The sequence below is a fragment of the Drosophila bipectinata genome, chromosome XR (genome assembly GCF_030179905.1).
Source record: "Drosophila bipectinata strain 14024-0381.07 chromosome XR, DbipHiC1v2, whole genome shotgun sequence".
Lineage (NCBI taxonomy): Eukaryota > Metazoa > Arthropoda > Insecta > Diptera > Drosophilidae > Drosophila > Drosophila bipectinata.
The window spans coordinates 16,903,565-16,929,448 of record NC_091735.1 but is presented as its reverse complement, the minus strand read 5'-3'; the positions used below and the strand labels follow the sequence as shown (position 1 = coordinate 16,929,448).

General features: G+C 40.1%; 1 long non-coding RNA gene across 1 annotated transcript; it reads left to right on the top strand.

Moving 5' to 3' along the window:
• Positions 1 to 18,376: 18,376 nt before the first annotated feature.
• On the top strand, positions 18,377 to 18,910 carry LOC138927819 (uncharacterized). Its single transcript, XR_011444299.1, has 2 exons — positions 18,377 to 18,454; positions 18,529 to 18,910. It is a non-coding gene; the product is annotated as an uncharacterized lncRNA (long non-coding RNA).
• Positions 18,911 to 25,884: the final 6,974 nt, after the last annotated feature.

The following is a 25,884-nucleotide window of genomic DNA, read 5'->3' as shown; positions in this document are numbered from 1 at the left end:
CTTTAAAATTTTATTTTGAGGCTCCATCTTTGATCTAGAAAATAAAAAGAATACATAATTTTTTTGTACATTTTATAAGTTTATTTGTTTTATTTTAATGAAATACGTTTTTTTTTTTTTTTGTCAACGGACAATGGAAGGTGAATCTTCTTATTATTTTTGATTTTTATTTTTTTTCGCTCAAAAATATCACTCAATTCATGATTTCGCTCTATGGATTAGAGCGGCTAATGCCGTTTAATAAATATATGTACATATGTACATACATATATTGAACGGACGCTCTGTATTTAATAAATAAGTTAATTATATGCACTACTCACCAGAATTAGTTAGTATCACTAGGTCACTTATGTAAATGTTTTTTGAAAAATTTAACTTTAAACGCAACAAACGCGTGTAATTCCGATGAAAATTGAACAGCAAATGCAAAAGAGAAGGGGAGAGGCAAGACGAAACCGAAAATTGACAACCGAAAATTCTGGCGCGTGCCAGGGTATAGTCGACCAAAGTAATGCCTTGTAATTAGAATCGCACAAGGCTAATAATCAAACATGAACATATTGGCTTTGCCTAAAGCAAATTATTAATACATTTCAATATACCATATGATTAGAAAAGAAAAATTTATTAAATATAATCTTAAATATATAAAAATATTTCAACATATTTTAAAAAGGGTATTCTGACGTCGCTTCCATTCATTTGGTTTTCGGCACAGATTTTTTTTCTCTCCCTTCCCTCCATCTACATCTCTCTAATTGTCTCTCTGTCGCGTGCCGCTGCATCGAAAATATGACGTAGAAGCTTCGAGAATCATCGTCGAAAACCAAAAGCAGGTAGAAGTTTCGTTTCCCCTTTCGTTTCGGACTTGAGTAAACGAAGCCCATGCAATTTGTTTTTGTTTTTCGACAATGTCGCCAGGAAACGTCGGGGTAAGGAATTTTGGTACTGAAGGGTAAATATATTTTAGCCAATGAAGTGGTCTGGGAGTATAATGTGGATGGCGTTCAGGGGAAAGGTGCCCTAAGAAAAGAAGAAAATTTTTTAGGCGTTATAATCGGTGAGTATTTTAAAAGATAATTGTTTAATAATCATTATACACTTTAATCTATTAAAACTTGTTTAATCCTTTTTATTTCTAGATTCAATAACTGCAGTCGGCGGTATTGGCCCAGCTGAGGAACAATTGAGAAAGGCCCTGCAGCTCCAAAAAAAGAGATTTTAAAAACTCAAGCAGCCTAAAAGTAATGAAAGAACAAACCCCGTTATAAAAAAAAAAAAATTTTAACTAAATAAAAACTGTAATTGCAATTGTACATGTTTTTTAATTTATAATGGAAGGCCCCTCCATGGGGTCCAATGTAAGTACTTACTTCACCGACCTCTTCATGGGGTCCGATGTAAGCACTTATTTTACCGGCCGTTCCATGGGGTCTAATGTAAGTAGTTTCTTTAAAGACCCTAATATGATGCACTATTTCACTAGTTCGTGGGTAATCGAGGCGGTGGCGATTGACCCTATTTGCGGACATTTCATAGAAAAATGGAAATTAAAAAACGCATGGCTAGACGCCACTTTGTAAGTAGTGGTGGTCTGCTGGTAAGTGCTTATTTCACCAGCAACGAACTAGTGCTCAGAACTGCAGGGGTATTACCCTTTTTCTTAATTTTTTTGGTCATTAAGATTTTCGTCAACTCAGTACTTTCGAGATCGGATAAAAATTGACCAAAAATTATCAACTTCCTTGTTTAAATTATTAGCAAATTATTTACCCGGCTAAATTTGCATTCCAATCGAGCCGGGAATTTTAAATTTCATCACATCATTTTCATTTCAAACATTGTGTAATGCAAATGAAAAATGGAAATTTTACGAGACCAATTTATATACCAATACACCGTATATTTCAAAACAAACACATTTAATTTAAATTTATTATAATTTATTTTTTAAATTTATTTACTGTTTTCCGCACCACCTTTGAGGTAGAGTAATGGCGCGTTTTTTTTCAAGTGGTATCCCCGAGAGGCCTAATCCTCTGTAATCAACTTAACTAAACTAATTCTAATACTAAAACTAATTTGCCTTCATCCTCTTCGATGGTCCTGGCTCCTCGTCGTCCTCGTCGGTTAGTAAATTGGCCATTTGCATGTGCCTGGAAAAAAAATGATGTATATTTTTTATGACACATGATAATATACTTACGTTTCCTTAAGGACTTTGTGAATTCCTTGCACAAAGATCGTGGCCAATGTGGCCATGAAGGAAGCCGCCTCCTTTAGATCGGCGAGGGCAGCAGGGAATTTATCGAAAGATGGACAGATTGGGCCAGCTTGGCACCCAAATCCTCCATATAATTGGAATTCAGTAACGTCAGACGGAATTCCCTATTTGGGAATCGATGGAAAAGTTTACCGAATAGGCACCCGAGGGAAAGCAGGTGAAATTAATGAAAATAATGAATATAATGTTTGTTTCATTAATTTTTAAAAAACTTACCTCTTCTTTGTAACGGTCTTGCAGTGAGGAGGGTACTCTCCTCTCCACCAACCGTTCAATACCGGACAACTTTCTCTCATAATTGTCCTTTCTGAAGATGCCAATGGTGTAAATAGGCGTCACTATCACATCCATAAAATCCGATCTTGTGGTTGTAGCTCGGAAGTGCTGCAAATCGTACAGAACCGGGATTCCCTTGTTTTCCAGGTATTTAATGGCTACCAAATTGGCGGCGCATTTATCCGCCACCGCACAGACCAATGTGCTGGTAAGCCGGGTGCTTCTTTTTATACTGGTGACCACTTCCTTTAATCCCTCCAAAATGGCAGTCGATCCTATTTTTCGAATGCCACTTGATGCCTTTTAAAAAATGTAATTAATTTCACTTTAATAAAATTAAGCACTTATTGTACTTACCGCTCGCAAATAAACAATTTGCAAGTGTCCCGCCAAATTGGACACCGCTATGGCAAATATTTTCCAGTTTTTCAATTCATTTGGGGCATTCTTTAATAATATATTAATTAGTAAATATATTATATATATATATATAACAATTTTTATACTTACATTAACATGTTTCAGATGGAATTCGTCAAAAATTATAAAAAATTATCAACAGCAGCAGCCGCCGCTACCGCCCGAGCCGTGTGGCGACGATTCCTGGGCCCGGGACCTGCCCGTCGAGGCGCCACGAAATGGTTCTTCATTTGTTACATTTACAAGATTTAACAAGGGACTCCTCCAGGAGGACCCTTTTTTCTGAGCTAAATAGCATAGTCGGAGATGAGGAGAGATTTCGTTTATGATTTTTATTAAAAAAATCATAAGGTGGTACATTAACCTCCTGAGCGGAGGAGCAGGGGCTCTCCAACAGATTTACCGTATAATTTTTAGGGGAATTTTTTGGGGGATTTTTGTTGGATAATGCCATTCCCATAGCCGAGGAAGGACGGGAAAAATTTAAAGCAAGGAAGGATTCATTTATATTGGATTCGTACTCACAGCCGTTGGGTGAGGAATTATGGGGCAGAATCCAAGAAATTGGGGATGAATTTGATGGGGATGAACTCCATTTGATTCAGAATTGGTATCCATTAAAATGGATGATTTGTCTCCTTCCTTCTCCTTGTCCAGATACTCCTTGTGTTCCTCCTTAATTTTCCTTCTTTCGTAGATGTGCCGCTATTCTCTCCTTCGTTTGTGTGTGTTTCACAGAAACCAATTTAATATTTAAGCACCACCAAAAGTGTATAGAATTTGCTTTTTGTTTTATTTTTTTTTGCTTTTAAATTGAGTAGTTTGTTTATTGGCTTTTTTTGTAGTTTGTAATTGGCTTTCGTTACTTGTCTTAAAACAGTTTACATGGATTTGATTTGATTTGACTTGGTACAGGGGCGACCGCCGCCAACGGTCACTATTCAAGCAACGGTCTCCGTTAAAAAGAGCCCCCAGCAGCCTAATCATCGTCGTCACCAACAGTAGAGGATTTCCAGGAATCCGTTTAAAGGTCAGCAGGCTCCTGGAAATCCTCGGCCAATTTTCAAAAGAAATCCCGTTAAACCCCAGCATGGAGACAACCTTTTCTAGGAAATACTGCTGTTAGTTGTTGTAATGTAGAGGCCAGCACATTAGTGCTTATGGATGCTGCTTGGCCTATAAGGACATCAAGCGTAAACAATATGGCTTCCACTATTCTGCCAAGTCCCAAAATCATCGGCAGACAGTCTCCTCTCAGCGTTCCCAGCGTTCTTGGCAATCTTCAAGACCAAATACTAACCATAAACAACAACAATATAGTTCTCAGAGGTCTAGTAATAACTACTAGTACATCCATCAGCAGTCTAGCGAAAGACGAGACCATAAAAAGAGTCGCCCTAAATTTACAGAAGGTCCAGCTTCCCTCCAAACTAGCCATCGTAAGGGCTAGGACCTGCGCCAAAGCGCATCCAAATGCCAAGCGACAACTGCAAAATAATCGTCGGCAGAATCTCAAATTCCAATTTAAAAGTCCATAATCGAGCCCCAGCGTCTACGCTGCATTTATTCGGAGATTTAAGCGTCTACGCTGCACCAGGAGATTTACCCACTGCAAGCAGCTTAATTTGGGCAGTTAACTCCTCGAGGCGAAAAAAGACGGAGCCCGAATCCTGTGCCGATAAGTTGTTCAGCGTACACCGAAGTTTGTCACTAATTTCTTCTTTTTCTGTTAGTGTTTTATACGGCCAGACGGAAAAACGTTCCTCCAGATGATCAACAAAAGCATCCGCCTTCTCCTGAGGGGTCCGGTCGGATCTTCATCTCCCCACAAGAGCGGTCAATTTTTAGTGGGTAATCCGGCTGAGGCTGATTTTTAAGGGATCTTGTGATCTTCCAAATTTTTGCCATATTATATCGGTCCTCTGAGTTAAGCTAGCTTGTCAATAAATTTTTTCGATTTGATACTTTTCAACGCTTTCTTTAGTTTGTTTTCAGCTCTGCTGTATTTAGCTTTAGTGTGGACTGACGGGTTTTTTTTATACTCCAATTCCCGATACTGGACATTTCTAAGGAGGAGGCGGGTATGATTGTCCAATTTAGGACGCGGACCTTGATCTCTCAGCCTAGAGGTGGCTCTCGCAGGAGCAGATGTTGTTGAAAGAGCCCCCTTGATGTTTGCTGAGAGGATGTCAACGGCATCCTCAATGTCCATGCCTGTGTAAATTTCAGTATTTAATAGGATTTTTCTATCCAAGGTGTCTTGGAAGGTTTTTATATCCTCTCGACTCCTTGGCGGAAAGAGAGGCCTGGAAGTAGGTGGATGAGTCGCCTGAGGCAATAAGGCTGATTTGCCTAGAGGCGCCCTTATAATTAAGGGGAGGTGGTCAGAGGACAATTGATTGCTTGCCGAGATGAAGAGATGGGAAGGAAGGAAACCAGAGGAGATCGCGAAATCAATCGATGAGGGATTTGAATTCTTATTATGTGGAAAAAAGGTGGCTCCTCCGGTGGCCAGGATGTTATATCTAGGCTTGCTTAAAATTTCTTTCATCAAAGCTTTGCCTCTTTTGCAGCTTCTAGAGCTGCCCCACATCTGGAATTTGGCATTCCAATCCCCCGCGACCAGGAACCGTGGACTTTGGAGCGGGCAGAGCTTGTCAATATTTTTAAAAAGGTCTTTAAAGTTATCAGCCGACCATTTGAAAGATGGAGGGCAATAGATGGATGCAAGAACGATGCCGGACAAGAGAACTGGGCAACATTGAAACGTGTCGTTGGAAACAGGATCAAGTGGCGAGTGAGGTATCCCGGTACGAACAAGGAGAGCGGCTCCTCCTCTCCTGGATGTTTGAGGGTTAATGGCTAAGTAGGTGTGGTAGCCAGGAATATTAATGGATAAGGATTTCAACTCATTAATCATCATGACATCAATTTTATTGGAGACCAGGAAGGCCTCTAGCTCGGCCAACTTATTGGAGACACCGCCAGCATTCCATGAGCCAATCCTTAGGTCACGTTTGAAAATACATTGAAGGGAAGGACAGGACAGACACTTACAAGATTTATTCATAAGGACATTCATTGTCGTCAAGTAGTCTTTGGAGCGAATCATTGCTAGCCGAGTCCATTTCAATCAGGTTGTCCAAATTGGTGGCGTTGTTATTGTTATTGTTAAAAGAAAGATCACGTGAAGTATGTTGTTGATTTTATTAAACATAGAACAAAGCCTGTCCAGTTTTTCCTCAATGTTTTTGAGTCTGTCAAGTGTCCTATTTTTGTCCTCCTCCAACCCATCCGATAATTTTTATACCCTTGCAGAGGGTATTATAATTTTGGTCAAAAGTGTGCAACGCAGTGAAGGAGACATCTCCGACCCTATAAAGTATATATATTCTTGATCAGGATCACCTCTTGAGTTGATATGAGCATGTCCGTCTGTCCGTCTGTCTGTCTGTTTCTACGCGAACTAGTCTCTCAGTTTTAAAGCTATCGTGAAACTTTGCACACACCCTTCTTTTCTTTGCACGCAGTATATAAGTCGGAACGGCTCAGATCGGCCGACTATATCCTATAGCTGCCATATAACTGATTGATCGGAAATGGTATAACTTTGGTGTTTTTAGAGTTAGAGAGTTCAAATTTGACATGAGAGCTATTTTTGGCAAAACATTACGTCATGCCAAATTTCATAAGGATCGGCCGACTATATCCTATAGTTGCCATATAACTGAACGATCGGAAATGACCCAACTTTCGTGTTTTTGAAGATAGAAAGCTGGCACTTGGTACGCATTCTATTTTTGGTCAGTTAATCCGATCTATCAAATTTCATAACGATCGGCCGACTATATCTTATAGCTGCCATATAACTGAACGATCGGAAATGGTTTTTGGTAGAAATACCAACTTTGGTATTTTTGAAGATAGAAGCTTGAGACTTTTTTTAGATTTTGTATTGTAATAAATTGGATTATATATTCATATTCCCATAAGGATCGGCCAACTATATCCGATGTTTGCGATATATATCCGGTTTAAACTTCAAGGGTATATAAACTTCGGCTCCGCCCGAAGTTAGCTTTCTTTTCTTGTTTTAATAGACTTTGCCAGTGATCATTACTTTTGATCCGTTCCTTTATTACTTCCAGCTTCCGATTTTGTCCCATTTCTGTCTTTCCCATGTGATCCGCAAGCTTGGTCCTGAGACGGGTAAGATGGGCTTCGGCGGGACTTTGTTTGGGCTTCCAAGATCCCCGCTTGGCCAACCTTTCAGACTGAGGCTTGTCCTTAGGACGGAAGGTTTTACGGAAGGGGTTTTTGACTTGCGGTGGAGGGGAGATAGTTTCAACATCCTGATCCAGGATGCCCCAGTAATTTTCATTATTTTTAGAAACATTCCTATTCCCAGACCCAACAGGCTGCCTAAAAGAGGCTCTATCACGCCGGTTTTGCTGGCGATAGCTATGGTTCCCGGCTGACGCCTGTCGGGATAGCCTAAACCTAAAGTCCTTGTAAGCCCTACAGCCTCTATAGGAGCTTACATGCCGGCCACCGCAATTGCAGCAGCGAGGAGGCATATGCCGCGGTTTGTTGCAGGCTGTTGAAGGATGCCGTGTGGCCAAATCTCTGGCATCTGTGGTATTGGGGGATCGGAGGATGAGGGACAAAAGCCGCTTTGGGAGGGACCATGGCAGCAGCTGTTTGCTTCATTCTTCTCCAGATGAAGTTTCTTGGCAAAGTTACTTTTGAAGGAAGAAGTTTGAATATTTTTTGCCGACCCCAGAGGAGGAAATTCAGCATCATAATTTACTACCACTTTTATCGAGGCCCTGGAGCGCATCATTTTATCCAAGGAGCCTGGCGAAGTGTGAACTATTGCACTGGCACTTAAGGTAACAGGGCCAGGATCAGGCAGACTCGTGACCTCACTGGGGGCTTTCCCAGAGGGAAGGCAGTTTGGTGGCATAAGAGTGACAGGGTCAGTAGGATTAGCAGGGTTAGCAGACCTATACCTGTTTAATTCAGAGAAAAAATTTCGGAGCATCTGGACCGAATGAATGACTACTTTTGACTCTTTAACTTCTTTTGACCCATTAGAAACCCCCATGACTCCCGTGTTATCTACGGCTTTGGGCATAACACGGGTTTCAACATCTACATGGGATGTTTTTGGAATTGGTTTGGGACAATAGGTGACGCCATGGCTGGTTCTGTTAATAAGTTTCGGGGTGCTGTTAACGTTAGCAGAGTTGAGCTCAAGGGGCTCCTCCAGGAGGACCCTTTTTTTGGAGCTAAAAATATTAGAGGGAGACGAGGAAAGGAGGCGTTTTTTATTTCCAAAGTTTTTGAACTTTTTGGAGCACCCACTGGAGCTCATTCTGGTTAAAACAATGGTTGATGTTTTGGTATTAGTATTAGTGGGGCCCGCTCTTTTTAGAACGGAATGAGGTTCAAGTCCGCGCTGAGCAAGAGTATTGGTATTGGTATAGATATTGGTATTGATATTGGTGGGGCTCGCTCTTTTTCGTACTGGAAGGTGAGCCGGGAAGGGGAAAGGGCAGTTTCGACCCGCTTTCCCATAAAAATGTTTGGCGAATGGCTGATAAAAATATCTTTGTATACTAACTCACCGCAAAGAGGTGAAGAGTCCTCTGGCAGAATAAATGATATTGCGAAAAAGTTTAAACTTTCCTGTTCTGCACCCACAAAGCTGGATTCTATTTTCTTTTTCTCCTTTCTCCTCCGTTGATTCTCCTTTTCCACTTTCCTCTCTCCGGCATATTTTTGGCGAGATGTGCGGCCAAAATTAATAAATAAATAAAGGACATCAAAACAGGCAGGAACAAAAACAGGAACGGTGAGTAAATAAATAAATAAATAGTGCAAAAACATGGATAACAGCAACAAGCCAGAGTCACCAAGGGACCGTTTGCCAACTTTCAGGATAGTAATCGTACCCTAAAGCCACTTTCTAAAATTCTAAAATTGTCAGAAATTTTACAAAATTAAAGAAATTACAAAATTTGGCATTTAATACTAATCCTAATCCTAATTAGAAATAATCTACTAATATAATAATATAATAATAATCCTAATACATGTAGAAATAGCAGGGGGTGTATTTGAACAGCAGATGGCGCCCTTGTCCGAATTTACTCTGTAATTGTTACATGCAGGCGCTGTTAATGTTTCTGGAGTGGGAATGCGGGGGCTGTTAATTAATTTAACATTTTCAGGTACATTATTTAACATTACACATGAAAACATTACAAAATCCGTTGCCGGATAAAAAAAAAACAGCTGACATTGAAATGATTTGTGATTGATTTTGATTTTGACCAAAAATTATCAACTTCCAATTATATAGATAGTTGATCAATTATCAACTATCAATTTATTTTTTAAATTTATTTACTCTTTTCCCTTTGAGGTGGTGCACCTTTGAGGTAGAGTAATGGCGCGTTTTTTTCAAGTGGTATCCCCGAGAGGCCTTATCCACTGTAATCAACTTAACTAAACTAATTCTAATACTAAAACTAATTCGCCTTCATCCTCTTCGATGGTCCTGGCTCCTCGTCGTCCTCGTCGGTTAGTAAATTGGCCATTTGCATGTGCCTGGAAAAAAAATGATGTATATTTTTTATGACACATGATAATATACTTACGTTTCCTTAAGGACTTTGTGAATTCCTTGCACAAAGATCGTGGCCAATGTGGCCATGAAGGAAGCCGCCTCCTTTAGATCGGCGAGGGCAGCAGGGAATTTATCGAAAGATGGACAGATTGGGCCAGCTTGGCACCCAAATCCTCCATATAATTGGAATTCAGTAACGCCAGACGGAATTCCCTATTTGGGAATCGATGGAAAAGTTTACCGAATAGGCACCCGAGGGAAAGCAGGTGAAATTAATGAAAATAATGAATATAATGTTTGTTTCATTAATTTTTAAAAAACTTACCTCTTCTTTGTAACGGTCTTGCAGTGAGGAGGGTACTCTCCGCTCCACCAACCGTTCAATACCGGACAACTTTCTCTCATAATTGTCCTTTCTGAAGATGCCAATGGTGTAAATAGGCGTCACTATCACATCCATAAAATCCGATCTTGTGGTTGTAGCTCGGAAGTGCTGCAAATCGTACAGAACCGGGATTCCCTTGTTTTCCAGGTATTTAATGGCTACCAAATTGGCGGCGCATTTATCCGCCACCGCACCGACCAATGTGCTGGTAAGCCGGGTGCTTCTTTTTATACTGGTGACCACTTCCTTTAATCCCTCCAAAATGGCAGTCGATCCTATTTTTCGAATGCCACTTGATGCCTTTTAAAAAATGTAATTAATTTCACTTTAATAAAATTAAGCACTTATTGTACTTACCGCTCGCAAATAAACAATTTGCAAGTGTCCCGCCAAATTGGACACCGCTATGGCAAATATTTTCCAGTTTTTCAATTCATTTGGGGCATTCTTTAATAATATATTAATTAGTAAATATATTATATGTATATAACAATTTTTATACTTACATTAACATGTTTCAGATGGAATTCGTCAAAAATTATAAAAAATTATCAACAGCAGCAGCCGCCGCTACCGCCCGAGCCGTGTGGCGACGATTCCTGGGCCCGGGACCTGCCCGTCGAGGCGCCACGAAATGGTTCTTCATTTGTTACATTTACAAGATTTAACAAGGGACTCCTCCAGGAGGACCCTTTTTTCTGAACTAAATAGCATAGTCGGAGATAAGGAGAGATTTCGTTTATGATTTTTATTAAAAAAATCATAAGGTGGTACATTAACCTCCTGAGCGGAGGAGCAGGGGCTCTCCAACAGATTTCCCATATAATTTTTAGGGGAATTTTTTGGGGGATTTTTGTTGGATAATGCCATTCCCATAGCCGAGGAAGGACGGGAAAAATTTAAAGCAAGGAAGGATTCATTTATATTGGATTCGTACTCACAGCGGTTGGGTGAGGAATTATGGGGCAGAATCCAAGAAATTGGGGATGAAATTTGTCATGTTGACTTCCTCATTTGATTCAGAATTGGTATCCATTTTAGATTTGTCTCCTTCCTTCTCCTTGTTCAGATACTCCTTGTGTTCCTCCTTAATTTTCCTTCTTTCGTAGATGTGCCGCTATTCTCTCCTTCGTTTGTGTGTGTTTCACAGAAACCAATTTAATATTTAAGCACCACCAAAAGTGTATAAAATTTGCTTTTTTTTTTTTTTTTTTTTTTTTGCTTTGAAATTGAGTAGTTTGTTTATGGGCTTGTTTTGTAATTGGCTTTCGTTTTCGGCCGATTTTCAAAAGAAATCCCGTTAAACTCCAGCATGGAGACAACCTTTTCTAGGAAATACTGCTGCTAGTTGTTGTAATGTCCTCTACCAGCACATTAGTGCTTATGGATGCTGCCTGGCCTATAAGGACATCAAGCGTAAACAATATGGCTTCCACTATTCTGCCAAGTCCCAAAATCATCGGCAGACAGTCTCCTCTCAGCGTTCCCAGCGTTCTTGGCAATCTTCAAGACCAAATACTAACCATAAACAACAACAATATAGTTCTCAGAGGTCTAGTAATAACTACTAGTACATCCATCAGCAGTCTAGCGAAAGACGAGACCATAAAAAGAGTCGCCCGAAATTTACAGAAGGTCCAGCTTCCCTCCAAACTAGCCATCGTAAGGGCTAGGACCTGCGCCAAAGCGCATCCAAATGCCAAGCGACAACTGCAAAATAATCGTCGGCAGAATCTCAAATTCCAATTTAAAAGTCCATAATCGAGCCCCACTCGAGTTTGTGCACTTGTATCGTACGGTCGTGTTAAGCTCCTAATTAGCAACCACAGAGTGATCCTCAACTTCTTCTGTTGTGCTTATCTGCGCGTAATCTATTTTTAGACTCCGTACCGCCGGGGTCTTTACCGAGTCCGACCTATTTACCACTCGAGCATAGTGCAAGCGCTGTGTACGAATTTGCCCATTGGGCTCGGTCTTGTCTCTCGCTTGCGCTTCCACTACCCAGCGAGAGATAAGAAGCAAAGACTTTTGAAGATTTTGAATTTGATTTCTATAATTTTCGTAATCGAAAACTATAGTAAATTAATAAATGGATGACAACACACCTTCTTATCCGCCTCTTCAGAAAGAACTGCCCGGATTTGAGAAGATGAAGAAAATCGCTGGCCAATCTCCAGCGGAACTTAGAGCCAGTCTTGCAAGAGACTTGGCTCAACGGCAATTGGACTCCCTTGGTCAACGAATCTCAGACGCAGTTAAAACTAGCTCTGCAACACCTGTAACCAACACCGTTACAGCTACGAGTGCCAGTTCTGGTACCACCACGTACACCGTCGCAGCTTCTTCATATAGCAGCCCAGTCTCTTCAGCAGTTTCTTCAGGAGGGCCTCTGCCTATAGAAACCAACAATGTCCCGATATTACCCGCTATGGGGTGCTCGTTTCAAGCAACAAGTACCTCTCGCAGCAGGAAACGAAACCCTCCAAGCTGCGGTAAAGAAAGAGATGACGTAAAGAAGCCTAAGGGAAATGTAAATAATGCCAAAATGGGCAATTTAAATCTTCCTTCGACGTCCAATGGACTGCGCAACAATCGATTCGCATCTCTGGCTGAAGAAACGAACCCAATTGAGGAGATGGAGACAAATGAGGAGACGAATGATCCTATTGGCCAAGCGCAAATTTCAAGCCAAAAACCTCCACCCATATGTGTTCCAAAGGTCACTGACATCCTCACTCTGGAACGAACTCTTAATGAAATCATTACAGAAAGTAGTTATGAGATTCGTACATCGAAATTCGGAATTACTCGCATATACACTGACGGTGCAGAGTCCTTCCGCAAGGTGGTTCGTAACCTGACTGCTTTAAATTGCGAGTTTTGGCATCATCAACTCCGTGAGGACAAGCCATTTAAGCTGGTGCTAAGGAACATACATTCCACGGTTCCAAAGGAGGAAATCGAGCGTTGCTTCACGGACAAAGGTTTCGAGGTTGTAAATATCTACTGTCCAAGAAAGCCTGGCAGTCGCGGCCCTATGGCCGACGTTAATGTTGATGATAGACAAAATCTATTTTTTGTCAATCTCAAGAAAACTACGAATGTCGCCGAGTCGCTTAAAATTAAGCAAATCGGGAGGCATAGAGTAACAGTGGAAAAGGCTACCCGAAACAAGGACCTTGTCCAATGTTTTAAATGCCAAAATTTTGGGCACACTCAAAATTGCTGCTTCATAAAGCCTGTGTGTGGGAATTGTGCCGGAGATCATCATACTAACTCCAAATCTTGTGAGGCAATCAAGAACAATCAATGTTTGTGTGCAAACTGCGGTGAAAATCACCCTGCAGGTTTTAAAGGCTGCAAAGTTAGGATGGAACTAAGCAGGAAACTTAAATCTGGAGTAAGACCAAGCAACCCAACAAACACCAGGACCAACGAAACCCGACACGGACAACTATTCTCCATGTCAGCTACTAGAGACGGAGTTTCTTATGCAGGAATAACTTCCCGAGCAGTACCAGCGCCGCAGCTCCGCAGTCTGCCGCACATATACCAGGAGGCGACCGCAACCCCAACAGGAGCTTGTCTACTCTGGAAAAGGCAATCGTCGACATAAACACTAGGCTGGATCAACTCTTCAAATTGGTCATGGAAACGATAGACAAGGCTTTTCGCGACCTAGTTCAGGTTTTAATTTCTAGGAAATGACATTGGCAAAAATAAAAATCGGATTATGGAATGCAAGAGGTATAGTACAGAAAATTGAAGAACTTCGTCTTTTCCTTATTGATACCTCAATAGATATAATGCTCATTACCGAGACGCACATGCGTCCCGGTCTTAACTTTTACATTCCTGGTTATGACCAATATTTTGCCAATCACCCTAGCAACACTGCTAAAGGCGGCTCTGCTATCCTTATCAAGACCGGCATTATCCATACGCAGAGTGAGCCCACGACGAGAACAGACTTACAGCTAGCTTGCATTGAAATTCAAACAAATGGAGGTCTACTTAAAATAGCTTCCTTGTATCTTCCGCCCAGCGAGCCTTGGACAAAACAAGATTTTGACCAGCTACTAGCCTCTCTAGGTCCAAAATTTTTAGCTGGAGGTGACTTTAATGCCAAGCATCAATGGTGGGGAAATTTAAGGTCCTGTTGCCGGGGAAAGCGTCTCCAAGAGGCCATAGTTTCAAGCTCAAGCCAAGTTCTAGCTACTGGGGAACCTACTTTCTATTCTTCAAATACCAGGCTCACACCAACCGCCCTGGACTTCTTCATCGTAAATGGGGTACCACTCCACAAACTTGCAATCGAAACCAAATACGAGCTGTCCTCGGATCATTTGGCCATCGTCGCAACGCTAAGCCAAAGACCGCAATGCAAGCCAAAAAAGAAATCAATACTCCCGCCCGGCTCCTCTGTTGAAAAGTTTAAGGAGTCCCTGGACAGAAGCATTAACCTCAACACGGTCATCAACCATCCAGACGATCTTGAAGCTGCGGTGGCAGCTTTCATGGAAAATATACACACTGCTGCGACAGCTGCTACCCCGAACCAAAGTCACCGTTCGAATCACAATAGCAACAATCTGCTCCCACAAAATGCTCTACTTCTCATACGGCTTAGAAGAAAAGTCCGTCGACAATACACAAGCACAGGAGATATTCGCTTCCACAGGATTTATAAAAGACTGTCAAACCGGCTAAGCAAAGTCCTGACCAAGAACAAGCAGGACCATATAGACCAGATGTTGGAAAATGCGAGTCCAGATGCATCTACAAATTACTCCTTATGGAAACTCACAAGTCGATTTAAGAGACAGGTCATCCCAAAGGCTCCACTCAGAAATCCCGCTGGCGGTTGGTGTAGGTCAAGTCAGCAGAAGGCGGATATCTTTGCTGATAATCTGGAAAACAGATTTAAGCCGCTTGATCTAACTCCGATGGAAAATCGAATGTTTGTAGAAACAAAACTGGACAGACATTTTCAAATGGCTCTTCCCTGTAAGCCTGTAACCCTGGAAGAAGTCAAGGCACAGATCGGAAAGCTCAAAAACAAAAAAGCACCAAGAGAGGACCCTCTAGACAACTAAACGCTGAAGATTCTTCCCATCAAGGCACTACTATTCATAGTCCTATTGTTCAACAGCGTCCTAAGGCTGAGTCATTACCCATGATACCCAAGCCTGGAAAGCAACCCACTGAGGTAGATGCATATAGGCCAATTAGTCTCTTACCTGCATTGGGTAAAATGATGGAAAGAGTCATTCTGAATCGCATCCTTGCACTAGAAAGGGTAAGCAGAGCTATTCCAAAGTGGCAATTTGGCTTTCGAAAGAGTCATGGCACACCTGAACAGCTGAACGCTGAAGATTCTTCCCATCAAGGCACTACTATTTATAGTCCTATTGTTTAACAGCGTCCTAAGGCTGAGTCATTACCCGAGAGCATGGAAGAATGCTATCATCACGATGATACCCAAGCCTGGAAAGCAACCCACTGAGGTAGATGCATACAGGCCAATTAGTCTCTTACCTGCATTGGGTAAAATGATGGAAAGAGTCATTCTGAATCGCATCCTTGCACTAGAAAGGGTAAGCAGAGCTATTCCAAAGTGGCAATTTGGCTTTCGAAAGAGTCATGGCACACCTGAACAGCTACATCGCGTGGTCAATTTCGCTCTTGAAGCCATGGAAAACAAAATGTATGCAGTTGCTGTGTTCATGGACATTCAACAAGCCTTTGACAGGGTATGGCACGATGGTCTTCTAAGCAAGCTGAAAAACCTCCTAACGCCTCAGCTCTTACTCCTCGTTCAGAGCTTCTTATCGGAGAGAAAATTCAGTGTGGTTTTCGATGGAGAAAAGTCGTCAAAACGCCCAATCTCAGCCGGTGTACCACAAGGTAGTGTACTAGGTCCGACGCTTTACTCTCTGTACACATCAGATATGCCAGACTCCTGGGCCTGTACCCAAGTCGACGATGGTAACATGCTGATCGCAACGTACGCTGACGACATTGCTGTTATGGTCAGAAGTCCAAGCATAGAAATCGCAACCTTGGGTCTGCAAGAGTACGTGACACGTTTTGAAAAGTGGACTACAGATTGGAGCATAGGCATCAACTGCAGCAAATGTGCTTGTGTCACATTCTCCACAAGGCCAAAAATCTGTCCAGGCATCTCCATGCTTGGCTCTGTGCTTCGTCACGAAGCCTACTACAAGTACCTTGGTGTGATTTTAGATAGAGGACTTAACTTCCAGAGGCACACAACGATGATAAAGCAGGCGGTGCTTTCAAAGGCAGCAAGTATGTCCTGGTTATTATCACCAAGAAATAAGCTTTCACTTTCCAACAAAGTTAGGATCTACAAATCTATTCTCAGCCCAATCTGGAAGTATGCATTACAAGTCTACGGCATAGCGTCTAAGTCAAACCTGAAAAAAATACGAGTAGCGCAAAGTAAGATAGTCAGATCGATTTGTAATGCCCCCTGGTTCATGAGAACTAGGGATATAGAAAGAGATCTTAAAATCCCAAAGATAGGCGATGTAATACGTATACATTCAGAAAAATATCATGAACGCCTTGGCTTTCATCCTAACTCCCTAGCGAAGAGGCTAACATAGAGACCTAGAAAAAGAAGATTAAAAAGAAACCATCCACATGACCTTCCTTTAAGATTCATATAGCCGTTGTAGTTAAAAATGTAAAATTAAAATAATTTAGAATTATATATAGAAAATAGAATTAATTAGATATAGAATTAATGTATAATCATTGATACGTACTTATTGATATTCCCCTGTAAATTACAACCTGTTCAAGCTGCCACAAAGGTAGCAGTATACCCGTTAATGTTAAATAAATATACACATTTAAAAAAAAAAACAAGAAAGGAAAGCTAACTTCGGGCGGAGCCGAAGTTTATATACCCTTGCAGTTTAAACCGGATATATATCGCAAACATCGGATATAGTTGGCCGATCCTTATGGAAATATGAATATATAATCCAATTTATTACAATACAAAATCTAAAAAAAGTCTCAAGCTTCTATCTTCAAAAACACCAAAAGTGGTATTTCTACCAAAAACCATTTCCGATCGTTCAGTTATATGGCAGCTATAAGATATAGTCGGCCGATCGTTATGAAATTTGGTAGATCGGATTAACTGACCAAGAATATAATCTGTACCAAGTTCCAGCTTTCTATCTTTAACAACACGAAAGTTGGGTCATTTCCGATCGTTCAGTTATATGACAGCTATAGGATATAGTCGGCCGATCCTTACGAAATTTGGCATGTCGTAATGTTTTGCCAAAAATAGCACTCATGTCAAATTTGAACTCTGTAACTTTAAAAACGTCAAAGTTATACAATTTCCGATCAATCAGTTATATGGCAGCTATAGGATATAGTCGGCCGATCCGGGCCGTTCCGACTTATATACTGCGTGCAAAGGAAAGAAGGGTGTGTGCAAAGTTTCAAGACGATAGCTATAAAATTGAGAGACTAGTTCGCGTAGAAACAGACAGACGGACAGACAGACGGACAGACAGACGGACAGACGGACAGACGGACATGCTCATATCAACTCAGGAGGTGATCCTGATCAAGAATATATATACTTTATAGGGTCGGAGATGTCTCCTTCACTGCGTTGCACACTTTTGACCAAAATTATAATACCCTCTGCAAGGGTATAAAAAAAAAAAAAAAAAAAACATAATCGAGCCCCAGCGTCTACGCTGCATTTATTAGGAGATTTAAGCGTCTACGCTGCACCAGGAGATTTACCCACTGCAAGCTTAATTTGGGCAGTTAACTCCTCGAGGCGAAAAAAGACGGAGCCCGAATCCTGTGCCGATAAGTTGTTCAGCGTACACCGAAGTTTGTCATTAATTTCTTCTTTTTCTGTTAGTGTTTTATACGGCCAGACGGAAAAACGTTCCTCCAGATGATCAACAAAAGCATCCGCCTTCTCCTGAGGGGTCCGGTCGGATCTTCATCTCCCCAGAGCGGTCAATTTTTAGTGGGTAATCCGGTTGAGGCTGATTTTTAAGGGATCTTGTGATCTTCCAAATTTTTGCCATATTATATCGGTCCTCTGAGTTAAGCGCAGCTAGCTTGTCAATAAATTTTTTCGATTTGATACTTTTCAACGCTTTCTTTAGTTTGTTTTCAGCTCTGCTGTATGTACTGGCGACTGAAGCCAAAGAAAAATTCAAATGTTTTTATATTTGGCGCCAAAGATCGTAAGCGTAGATGACCGATTAGGTAAACTAAGAGTTGCCATCCGAGATGCAGCTTCTTATCAGCTGTATGCAGGTATGCACTGGAAAGCTGCATTGACCTATGATGGCGCTGTGTTTGACTGACGTGTATTTCCGCTCTGGAATCTTAGGTTCTTTTCAATCGAACCTTCAGAGCAGAAAGACCTGTCCATGTAAGTTCCTTACCTTGACATGTGGGAGTCATTGCTCACACATGAGTTAAATTCTTTTTGGGTTATTTCTTTAGATTTCCCATATAAATCTGCCTAATCTGCCAACCCACCCAAGGAAGGAAGAAAAATAGGAACCCTTAGGAGTTACCGGCCTTGCCCAGGAAAATCCACCTCCACGTGGCTCATCCAACGGCCCGGCATCCAAGTGGAGCACACCCTGAGCCGGCCCAGCGATCCTCAGTGTCCCGCGGAGCGCCTTATTCATCCCATCGAGGGATCGGCAACTCCGTGGGCCAGCATTTTTTTGATTGTGACAGTGGGCGAAAAAGCCTAGTGGGAGTGAAAAATGTGAATTTAACCTAAAGTCCCCAAAAAAAAAAAACCACGTGTACACAGAGAAAAATATAAAACAAAAAAACTATAATAAAAAAAAAAATATTAAATAATGAAGATTAATGCTTGCGAGCTATAAAAAAAGAAAAAAAAACGTGAACGAAAAATGTGCAGAAACAAAAATTAAAATTTATTTTTTTTTGGTTATACCAAAATTTTTAAGAGTAATACACTACAAACAATGAAGTGGGAATTTAAATAAATAAACCTAAAAATATAATTAAGCTAAAACAGTGCTAAAAAGCAAATTATTGTAGAAAGAATGAATGAAAAGGTGAGGCGAAAACCTAAAAGTAAATGTTAAAAGAATAAATAGTTAAAAAATGTTATAAATAAAGAATAAGTTAAAAAAATGGAAAATTTATATAAATAAAGTTAAAAAATGTGAAAACGTGCGGCAAAGAGAAATTAGAAAGGCTCCTCGAAATTTAAATTGCTAATTTTTATTTTTTTAATTTTTATTTTTTTTTTTTGATTTTTTTTCCTTTTATTTTTGTTTTGGTTGCTGAGTTTGGTTTGAAAGAGCAAGAAGCACTGAAAGAAAAGCTCTGATGTGTTACAAAGAAATTTAAATTATTTGCGTCTCAGAATTTCCCGAAAATTATGGGAAAAGCCCCCCAAAATTTCGTTTTCAGCACGCCAGCGCGGGAGATCGATCTTTCGTCATGGAAATGCAAGTGAGTTTGTTTTCTTAATTTATATTTACTTTTTACAAAAAAAAAAAAAAATTAGCTGCATGAAATTATCATTTTTTTTTTTTTTTTGTTGGTGCAAGTAACATTCTCACTAAAACGAATTTTGCAAAAAAATAGAAAGATGGAAAACAAGAAAGGAAAGCTAACATCGGGCGGAGCCGAAGTTTATATACCCTTGCAGTTAAAACCGGGTATATATCGCAAACATCGGATATAGTTGGCCGATCCTTATGGGAATAGGAATATATAATCCAATTTATTACAATACAAAATCGAAAAAAAGTCCCAAACTTCTATCTTCAAAAATACGAAAGTTGATATTTCTACCAAATACCATTTCCGATCGTTCAGTTATATGGCAGCTATAAGATATAGTCGGCCGATCCTAATGAAATTTGGTAGGTTGGATCAACTGGCCAAAAATAGAATCTGTATTAAGTTTCAGCTTTTTATCTTCAAAAACACGAAAGTTGGGTCATTTCCGATCGTTCAGTTATATGGCAGCTATAAGATATAGTCGGCCGATCCTTATGAAATTTGGCATGTCGTATTATTTTGCCAAAAAAAGCTCTCATGTCAAATTTGAACTCTCTAACTCTAAAAACACCAAAGTTATACCATTTCCGATCAATCAGTTATATGGCAGCTATAAGATATAGTCGGCCGATCCCGGCCGTTCCGACTTATATACTGCGTGCAAAGGAAAGAAGGGTGTGTGCAAAGTTTCAAGACGATAGCTTTAAAACTGAGAGACTAGTTTGCGTAGAAACAGACAGACGGACAGACAGACAGACGGACAGACGGACAGACGGACAGACGGACATGCTCATATCAACTCAGGAGGTGATCCTGATCAAGAATATATATACTTTATAGGGTCGGAGATGTCTCCTTCACTGCGTTGCACACTTTTGGACAAAATTATAATACCCTCTGCAAGGGTATAAAAAGAAGAATCTAAGAACGGTTATATTTACAGCGAGCTTATCTTTCAGTCAGCGAGCTTTGGCTACACTGAGAGAAATTTTGGAATGAATTTTATTTAATTTAATATTATTGAAATAAAAATAATTAGAGATTAGATGAGAATGAAAACATGAAAATATTTTAGATAAAAGAAAAGTTTTAAATACACTAAAAAAAAAAATTATGTTTGAAAATTTTTATAAAGACTTGAAAAAAAAATTTTTTTTTCTTTTTTAATATGAAATGAACAACGCCAATTAACGAAATAGATTAACTTTATTTTTGAATTTCGCCTGCCAAGATTATTGCCACGTTTGGGATAGGAATTTAAATTGTTGTTTATTTTTTTTTATTAATCATGCCATTACTTTAATAATTTTAATATCTTCTAACATTAATACATTTTTTACAAATATTCCTTAATATTTAGTTTTAAGTTATTGTTATAATTACTATATTGCTACCCCCTAATTTTGAATATTTGATTACAATCTTTGGTTATAATTTTCTATCGCACAAAACAAAACATGTATCTTTTAATTATTACCTTTTATAACGTTTGAAAAAAATAATAATATAATGAATAACTAAACTTATAACTGAACCACGCTGTTGTTTCTCAGACCCTAGGATGTGAAGGGATCCTCAGAGCCATGCTCGAGCGGAGAGGGTCGTAGGTTGGGTAGGGCATAAAGCGTACACATTCCAGCTGTGTATCGCAACCTTTCTTTTTATTTCTCACCTCTTTTCCTTTCCCTTTCTTCTGGTTTCTCTGAAACGGTCCTTCTGTTCTTCCGGTTATCGTTTAGCTCTAGATATTTTTACAGTTTTCCTGTTTGAGTATTTTTTTGTCGCAGCACGCTAATTCCGATTTCTAATTAATAATAATGTGTAGTTGTGTGGGATTCTGTACGGAGCAAGACCACCACCCCCCCAAGCCGACGAGCCCGAGCCGGAATAGTAAAGCGTGCCCCGCAAGTACAAAATCCCGGATTGATCACCACTACCGTTACACGTTACATGTATTTAGCTTTAGTGTGGACTGACGGGTTTTTTTTATACTCCAATTCCCGATACTGGACATTTCTAAGGAGGAGGCGGGTATGATTGTCCAATTTAGGACGCGGACCTTGATCTCTCAGCCTAGAGGTGGCTCTCGCAGGAGCAGATGTTGTTGAAAGAGCCCCCTTGATGTTTGCTGAGAGGATGTCAACGGCATCCTCAATGTCCATGCCTGTGTAAATTTCAGTATTTAATAGGATTTTTCTATCCAAGGTGTCTTGGAAGGTTTTTATATCCTCTCGACTCCTTGGCGGAAAGAGAGGCCTGGAAGTAGGTGGATGAGTCGCCTGAGGCAATAAGGCTAATTTGCCTAGAGGCGCCCTTATAATTAAGGGGAGGTGGTCAGAGGACAATTGATTGCTTGCCGAGATGAAGAGATGGGAAGGAAGGAAACCAGAGGAGATCGCGAAATCAATCGATGAGGGATTTGAATTCTTATTATGTGGAAAAAAGGTGGCTCCTCCGGTGGCCAGGATGTTATATCTAGGCTTGCTTAAAATTTCTTTCATCAAAGCTTTGCCTCTTTTGCAGCTTCTAGAGCTGCCCCACATCTGGAATTTGGCATTCCAATCCCCCGCGACCAGGAACCGTGGACTTTGGAGCGGGCAGAGCTTGTCAATATTTTTAAAAAGGTCTTTAAAGTTATCAGCGGACCATTTGAAAGATGGAGGGCAATAGATGGATGCAAGAACGATGCCGGACAAGAGAACTGGGCAACATTGAAACGTGTCGTTGGAAACAGGATCAAGTGGCGAGTGAGGTATCCCGGTACGAACAAGGAGAGCGGCTCCTCCTCTCCTGGATGTTTGAGGGTTAATGGCTAAGTAGGTGTGGTAGCCAGGAATATTAATGGATAAGGATTTCAACTCATTAATCATCATGACATCAATTTTATTGGAGACCAGGAAGGCCTCTAGCTCGGCCAACTTATTGGAGACACCGCCAGCATTCCATGAGCCAATCCTTAGGTCACGTTTGAAAATACATTGAAGGGAAGGACAGGACAGACACTTACAAGATTTATTCATAAGGACATTCATTGTCGTCAAGTAGTCTTTGGAGCGAATCATTGCTAGCCGAGTCCATTTCAATCAGGTTGTCCAAATTGGTGGCGTTGTTATTGTTATTGTTAAAAGAAAGATCACGTCAAGTATGTTGTTGATTTTATTAAACATAGAACAAAGTCTGTCCAGTTTTTCCTCAATGTTTTTGAGTCTGTCAAGTGTCCTATTTTTGTCCTCCTCCAACCCATCCGATAATTTTTATACCCTTGCAGAGGGTATTATAATTTTGGTCAAAAGTGTGCAACGCAGTGAAGGAGACATCTCCGACCCTATAAAGTATATATATTCTTGATCAGGATCACCTCCTGAGTTGATATGAGCATGTCCGTCTGTCCGTCTGTCCGTCTGTCCGTCTGTCTGTCTGTCCGTCTGTCTGTTTCTACGCAAACTAGTCTCTCAGTTTTAAAGCTATCGTCTTGAAACTTTGCACACACCCTTCTTTCCTTTGCACGCAGTATATAAGTCGGAACGGCCGGGATCGGCCGACTATATCTTATAGCTGCCATATAACTGATTGATCGGAAATGGTATAACTTTGGTGTTTTTAGAGTTAGAGAGTTCAAATTTGACGAGAGCTTTTTTTGGCAAAATAATACGACATGCCAAATTTCATAAGGATCGGCCGACTATATCTTATAGCTGCCATATAACTGAACGATCGGAAATGACCCAACTTTCGTGTTTTTGAAGATAAAAAGCTGAAACTTAATACAGATTCTATTTTTGGCCAGTTGATCCAACCTACCAAATTTCATTAGGATCGGCCGACTATATCTTATAGCTGCCATATAACTGAACGATCGGAAATGGTATTTGGTAGAAATATCAACTTTCGTATTTTTGAAGATAGAAGTTTGGGACTTTTTTTCGATTTTGTATTGTAATAAATTGGATTATATATTCCTATTCCCATAAGGATCGGCCAACTATATCCGATGTTTGCGATATATACCCGGTTTTAACTGCAAGGGTATATAAACTTCGGCTCCGCCCGATGTTAGCTTTCCTTTCTTGTTTTCCATCTTTCTATTTTTTTGCAAAATTCGTTTTAGTGAGAATGTTACTTGCACCAACAAAAAAAAAAAAAAAAATGATAATTTCATGCAGCTAATTTTTTTTTTTTTGTAAAAAGTAAATATAAATTAAGAAAACAAACTCACTTGCATTTCCATGACGAAAGATCGATCTCCCGCGCTGGCGTGCTGAAAACGAAATTTTGGGGGGCTTTTCCCATAATTTTCGGGAAATTCTGAGACGCAAATAATTTAAATTTCTTTGTAACACATCAGAGCTTTTCTTTCAGTGCTTCTTGCTCTTTCAAACCAAACTCAGCAACCAAAACAAAAATAAAAGGAAAAAAATCAAAAAAAAAAAAATAAAAATTAAAAAAATAAAAATTAGCAATTTAAATTTCGAGGAGCCTTTCTAATTTCTCTTTGCCGCACGTTTTCACATTTTTTAACTTTATTTATATAAATTTTCCATTTTTTTAACTTATTCTTTATTTATAACATTTTTTAACTATTTATTCTTTTAACATTTACTTTTAGGTTTTCGCTTCACCTTTTCATTCATTCTTTCTACAATAATTTGCTTTTTAGCACTGTTTTAGCTTAATTATATTTTTAGGTTTATTTATTTAAATTCCCACTTCATTGTTTGTAGTGTATTACTCTTAAAAATTTTGGTATAACCAAAAAAAAATAAATTTTAATTTTTGTTTCTGCACATTTTTCGTTCACGTTTTTTTTTCTTTTTTTATAGCTCGCAAGCATTAATCTTCATTATTTAATATTTTTTTTTTTATTATAGTTTTTTTGTTTTATATTTTTCTCTGTGTACACGTGGTTTTTTTTTTTTGGGGACTTTAGGTTAAATTCACATTTTTCACTCCCACTAGGCTTTTTCGCCCACTGTCACAATCAAAACAAGAAAGGAAAGCTAACTTCGGGCGGAGCCGAAGTTTATATACCCTTGCAGTTAAAACCGGATATATATCGCAAACATCGGATATAGTTGGCCGATCCTTATGGGAATAGGAATATATAATCCAATTTATTACAATACAAAATCTAAAAAAAGTCCCAAACTTCTATCTTCAAAAATACGAAAGTTGATATTTCTACCAAATACCATTTCCGATCGTTCAGTTATATGGCAGCTATGGGATATAGTCGGCCGATCCTAATGAAATTTGGTAGGTTGGATCAACTGACCAAGAATTAAATCTGTACTAAGTTCCAGCTTTCTATCTTCAAAAACACGAAAGTTGGGTCATTTCCGATCGTTCAGTTATATGGCAGCTATAGGATATAGTCGGCCGATCCTTATGAAATTTGGCATGACGTAATGTTTTGCCAAAAATAGCTCACATGTCAAATTTGAACTCTCTAACTCTAAAAACACCAAAGTTATACCATTTCCGATCAATCAGTTATATGGCAGCTATAGGATATAGTCGGCCGATCCGGGCCGTTCCGACTTATATACTGCGTGCAAAGGAAAGAAGGGTGTGTGCAAAGTTTCAAGACGATAGCTTTAAAACTGAGAGACTAGTTCGCGTAGAAACAGACAGACGGACAGACAGACGGACAGACGGACAGACGGACAGACGGACAGACGGACAGACGGACAGACGGACATGCTCATATCAACTCAGGAGGTGATCCTGATCAAGAATATATATACTTTATAGGGTCGGAGATGTCTCCTTCACTGAGTTGCACACTTTTGACCAAAATTATAATACCCTCTGCAAGGGTATAAAAATGCTGGCCCACGGAGTTGCCGATCCCTCGATGGGATGAATAAGGCGCTCCGCGGGACACTGAGGATCGCTGGGCCGGCTCAGGGTGTGCTCCACTTGGATGCCGGGCCGTTGGATGAGCCACGTGGAGGTGGATTTTCCTGGGCAAGGCCGGTAACTCCTAAGGGTTCCTATTTTTCTTCCTTCCTTGGGTGGGTTGGCAGATTAGGCAGGTTTATCTGGGTAATCTAAAGAAATAACCCAAAAAGAATTTAACTCATGTGTGAGCAATGACTCCCACATGTCAAGGTAAGGAACTTACATGGACAGGTCTTTCTGCTCTGAAGGTTCGATTGAAAAGAACCTAAGATTCCAGAGCGGAAATACACGTCAGTCAAACACAGCGCCATCATAGGTCAATGCAGCTTTCCAGTGCATACCTGCATACAGCTGATAAGAAGCTGCATCTCGGATGGCAACTCTTAGTTTACCTAATCGGTAATC